We start from the raw sequence: 6,116 nt of genomic DNA on the forward strand, positions 1-6,116 counted from the left end.
GTGCTGCGTCGTGAACTGCAGGAGGGCCAGCACGGGGTCTGGCCGTGACCTGCCCTGGCTCTGGAGTCAGCATTCATTAACATCCCGGACATCTTGGCTGTTCAGTGCTGAACTAGAAAACAGGATCAGAGATAGTGGAATAAGGGTTTTCTTCAGAGATAAAACCCTGCAAGGGAGGGTTTGTTTCCCTATTTATGTTTTACCTCCTAGTTCACTTGTTTAATGCAGAATTGCTCTAATTCCTGCATGGAATTAATTCTTTGCACAGATCATTCATGTTTCCCAATCCTGGCATTACAGCCCTCACAGCTGGCTGTCACTGTGAGTATAGTATTTGTTTACTAATATTGACTTATCTCCAAGGATAAGTTTTAAACTTAGAGTGTTTTAGCAGTAGTACTTGGTGTGATTTTGCTGCTTTATTTATTTTCCCCCATTTTTTTATAGCCGCTGTGATAGCAGACTTTGAGAAGAATGATTTCTTTGACAGCTGGGTCACCAAAGAAAGGTTCTTTCTAACTCTTCATGATGCTGTGCTGGCTGCTTTGGGCAAACATCAAAGCCCAGATGAGCTAGAACCTGCTGCGCAAGGGTCTGAAGAATCACTAGCTGAACAGCACAAGGTAGAACATTTAGCTTTAGAACATTTAAGCCCTCACGTTGTTAAATTATCCTGTCGGTAACTTAAACCTTGTCATGTGGCTGAGGAAATAGGGCAGAGCAGATGCTCTTTTGAATTCTCCAGTTTTTCACAGGTACTTGCCTTTTTTGCAATGGATCCATAATCCAATTTGTTTCTTTGAGTCCTGTGTTCCTGTTTGGGGAAAGGCATCTTTGTGTGCAGGCTGGAAAGGCATCCAGCTGAGTTTTGCGGCAGGGAATGACTTAGTTGCATTTTAAATTGTTTCCATTTCTCCGACAGAGCAAGGACCCTGCCAGGGCAGAGCAAAAGCTCCAAGTTTTTTATTTCCAGAGGTCACTGCACCAGGTCTCTTGGGGCTGATGGGGGAAATGAAGGACAGTGCTAGCTTGATTGCCTGAAGTTTATGCACATGCTCTTTCTGTCAGTACTCTGCAATAATTTTTAAGCTCACTGGCTGTCGCAGCCAAGTTTGAATAGGGCAGACGGTTGCAAGTTCCAGGAAAAGCCCTTGTTCTGAGTAGAAGATTCCAGTACTTGCCCCACCTAGGGAAAGAGCCCAGCCTTGACTAATCATCCTGTGCATATCGCTGGGCTGGGGTCCTATAGCTGAAGGAGGTGAGAATGAAGGCAAAAACCTATGCAAATCTGTAGGTAAACAGGGTTCTGCTGCTCATGGAACAACTTGTTTAACTCTCTTATCTTGACATTGTACAGAATAGTCTGATGCAAGGGTATTGACCTTCTGGACTCTCTCCTCCCCATAGAAAAAAACTTCAAAGAATGAAGGTCACAGTTTATATTCACCAATCTCCCTTTAATGGACGTGGCGGGGAGGGTTGGGAGCAGCTGCTGGGCAGGAGGTGATGATGATTCCCCACTTCGAGATGAGTGTGCAGGGCTGGGTGTGCAGACGGGACCCACGGCAGCTCGGTGACGTCGGCTTTGGCGGTCCCTGCTAGCTCCTTTCCTCGGGGATTTGGACTGTCCCGTGCTCCCACGCCAGCATGGCCCTCTCGCTGCTCACATGGTGTTGCCTTGGCACGGGAACTGCTCTTGACCGGCTCAACAGATCGGCCACCCTCGGCTTACAGTAATTTTGTGTACATTTCAGGAAAGAAGTTTGCTCTTGAAGAAGAAGAAAGATTTTTTTTCTCTGCAAAGAACTCTGACAACGAGCTTCTGCATGAAGAGCCAATATCAGATATCTCATGCTCAGCCCAGAATAAAGCAGAGCCAAGCTCTCTCCAGCAGTACGATACTCCACCCCTTCAATCGGATATTCAGGACCCAGGCTGGGGGAAGAGATGGAAGTATACCAGCAATCCCTGAATTACAACTGTTGGGGAACTGGGATTTCAGTAGAGAGGAGAAAGGTACAGTTAAGAACAGTTCTGGTGATTTTTATCAGCCTTCGATCCTCTTTTTATGTTTTCTGTTCCTGAGTTGTAAAATAGACAGCCTGCCTAATGCTTCCAGTAATTCTGTTGTTCTAAACAAAAAGCAATATTTATGTTACTGCTTTCAAGCATTTTCAAATAGATATGATACCCAGCAATGCCAAAAGCACAGAAATGTCAATGTATAAGATAATTCCTAGTTTTGTAGATAATTCTAGCAAATTATTTGTGCTTGTTTTCCGAAATTCTGTAGAAGTTTAATGTCCTGATTTAGCGTTTCTTATATATTTATTGCTTGCTAGTAAGTAAAATTAATCTGCCATATTTCAACAGATTACATGCAGGCAGTTTCATTATTTTCAGATGTATTTAGAATGATGTGAAGCTTTAAATAAAACATTTTGTTATTACTCTTCAACACTTTGATGAAGTTGATATTGTCTGCACTAATATAACATGGTCTATTATTTCTTCCTCAGTCCCCTTCTAATCCACCAGAACTAAATCCCAGTAAACAATATAATATTTTTTTCAGGTTTTTATAGTCCTTTACTGAAATAGTGAAGAATGGAGGAATGTATTCACTGTGTTCTGAAAAGCCAGGAAAATTGTAGACTTAGATACAGTTAGCACTTGAGAAAACAATCAACTTAGTTATATTTTCTTTAGATCAGCCGTAGAGTTTGATGCGATAACATCAGTACAGAGGTGTGAGCTGGGATTCCACTGAAAGGAGAAACATTTAACTACACCAGCAATACACATCACAAGGCTTCACCATGCCGTCGTCTGGAGGATTATCCCATGGCACAAACTGCCGAGTGTGCAGAGCTGCAGGTGAATTAATTTCCGATGGGTGGCCAGCACTGTGTATATACACCATTCAGACCCCATTTTAGGGCGAAGCTTGGATTTAAATGATGGATCCTTTGTGTATAGATCCTGTGCTCTGGGCTAAATTTGTTAACATGTGAACAGCTCTAACTTTTGCTGCTGGGCATCGTGTGGTTTCTGGATGTGCAGTAACAGCAAAGTGGCTCCTCTGAATTCTGCTGCTCCTGGCTGCTAAATTTTAGCAATAATATGATGGCTAATAGAAATATTAATATTAAACTATCTGTAATGTATTCCAGTGATTTCTTCTACTCTTTTTTTCATTTCTTCCCTTTACATTTTTACTGATTCCAAGCAGTTTCTAGAGGGAAGTCACAGTACTGCATTCGTAAACTGCAGTGGTAAAGGATTTTAGTGAGCATTACTGCATAGAGTTGCTTACTGTAGAGGAAACTGAGTCCTGGAACCCTCATACCTTTTGGATTGAAGGACAGGAAAAACTGAAAGCTCAAATGGTATTGAGTAATTCTCAAACCACATATGCTTCCCTGCATTGTTTTGGACAGTGGCTTCATGCCAAGCTCCTCTCAGCTCTGTTCAAAACAGAGTAACACAAAACCCATGAAAAGCATAGCTCTAATTTCCAGATTCTGTTGGCTCTCCTACGGCAGCCTTGATTTAAGATGAAATGGCATTCCTAGCTGTTGGCACCATCAGAAGTCTCCATTGCAAACTTAGGGTTTTTTTTGGCTTGTTCAGCAAAGTTCCAAATCTTTCCTTCCTACCCCCATGACTTGCAGAGTTGAGCACCAGGGGACAACTCAGACGTCAGTATGTTAGCGTTCAAATTATGGGTATTCGTGTTGCAAAACAAATATCTTGCTGAGAGGAAGTCCAGACAATCCTGATCTTTTTCCCTTATAGCTGTGCAGTGCCATAACTCTGCTCCCGTGTACGTACACAAGGCTTCTGTGTTCAGCCAAGCACAGAGCCCTGGACCTGGGCTGTGAAGTGACAAAGCACGTACTTTATGGCCAAGGACTCCACCTATACCTCTAAAAAGCCACAGAAGTCAGAGTTCAAAGGCCTGTCTGTAATCATGTGTTTGCAGGCAGCTTGACGTTCTCACCTGACCTAGTTGTAACAACTACAGTTGTTTTGTGCACACAGCAACTTTTTCATGTCCTTCCCAGCTAGTGTGATGCCACAATGTTTTCCTAGCAGGGCATGCTGCAGAAACCCAGCCAGCCCTCCCTCTGCACTGAATTAGAGGATACAGATCCCCCGACATGCACATTATCATCGCAGATGTTGCAAAGTGTATATAACCACCTCTAACCCTGTTGTCAGTTTATTAACTCTGGTGCATAAATGGCTGTAGAAGACATAAAGCAGCTGAGGAACCTCGGGAGTCGTGCAGAGCTTGGCAGAAGCAGTTCTTGGGGCAGTGCACTGCGGTGTGTCACGCCGCGCAGGAAGCTATGAGGAAGGACCAGATAAACCAGTTACATGTGGGCATAGTTCGGGGGCATTTATTCTGCTTTAAAAATTAGTGCCAGCCTGGTTGTGGAAAAATTAATGTATCTTGGCTTAGGCCTGGCTCAGCAACCTTTTGAGGGTGCTACCCCAGACTGTGTTTTTCTATCCTAAATTTGGAGAGGCGTGGAAGAAACTTGGCAAGAGTGAGGCTGCTCAGTAATATCTTGCTTCTGTAGGAACCTCTGCATGAGGCTCCTCGTTCAGACTGTGGTGGCAGCTACTGTTCGAGGGAACGTGACACCCGACTCCACACTTGCTTTGCTGTGTGGCTTTCCAAATCCGGCCACGTGTCATCTTTGATGTCCTCACGTGAAGAAACCCAGCCTAGGCCAGTGGAAGTGTGAAACAGAGCGGTGGTCACGGCAGGTGTGAGCACACACCTTGCTAGAGCCAACTGTTAGACTAGATATTAGGAAGTATTTATCTCCAGAAGGGGCTGTTGGGCGTTGGAATGGGCTGCCCAGGGCAGGGGGGGAGTCCCCATCCCTGGAGGGGTTGAAGAGTCGGGTTGACCCAGCGCTGAGGGATCTGGTGGAGTTGGGAACGGTCAGGGTGAGGTTCATGGTTGGACTGGAGGATCTTCAAGGTCCTTTCCAACCTGGATGATTCTGGGATTCTGATTCCGTGATTTTGTAACTGCACGAGTCATTTTTTTGCAAACACAGCACAACAGATCCTGCTGAAGGAACAGGCTGCCTGTAAATTGAGATGGTAGTAGCTTCTGTGTTCTGTTTGTATTGTGACTTCTTTGAGGTGGGAGGTTGCTGTGCAACGCTAGCGGGGGGACTCCATCGTGCTTGAGATCTTTCAGCTCAACGTTACCTTGAACGCAGTTGTGCAAAGGCTGAAATCTGCCCCTCTCTGTTGCATTATCATCACAAAATCTTGTGCTGGTTTCTCAGAACTCTTTGCAGAACAGACAGATGTACTAAACATCTCATGCTTGTAGTGAGTAATAGAGCAACAACTACAAATTATGAAAAGGGTTCTTCCGCCTTCCGAAATTGCACAAACGCGTACCTGCCTTTCCATGAAAATATAATCTGCTCCCAAAGCGTGCTCTCGGCCACGCTTTAAAATGCCATGTCCTAGAAATGAAAAGCAGAGCAGACAGGGCTCGAGCTCCGGTCGCAGCTGAGGGCCGTGACTCCCTCTGCCGGCTTCCCGGCAGGAGCAGGGGGGGTGACGATCCCCCGTAAAAACCTGACAGAATATTTAATGTGCTTGGAACAGCGCTCCGAGAAGTTTTGAGGAATCAAACAGCATTAAGCAAAGCTGCAGATAGAACTGGTGACAGTTCTGAGTATACAGCCACCTCAAAACACAGGTACTGTTCGGTGCTCACAGTGAAATGCCACAATGGCCCAGCAGCTGAAAAGTTTTTTTTTTTTCATGGCAATTATTAAATAATTTAAGAATCTCTAACAGGCACTTCACTCCGCTCAAGGCGTGCGATTTACGAATCTTTTCCGTGCAAAGCTTGACACACTGAGGAGAAGCGGCGTGTTCCGGCCTGCCGACACCCCGAGCCTTCCCCCGGTGGCGGCCGGCCGGCGGCAGCGTTTCGAGCCACGGAACTCGTGAGGTGAAAAATCTGCGGCGTCACCTCACCTCTATTATTCTCCGGGCCTGAGGGACAGCGCGGGGGGGGGGGGATACACACGCGTCCCCGAGCGGCCCTCACGACGCCGCTCCCGCCGCCC

Source organism: Strix uralensis, chromosome 24 (genome assembly GCF_047716275.1).
Source record: "Strix uralensis isolate ZFMK-TIS-50842 chromosome 24, bStrUra1, whole genome shotgun sequence".
NCBI classification, from domain to species: Eukaryota; Metazoa; Chordata; class Aves; order Strigiformes; family Strigidae; genus Strix; species Strix uralensis.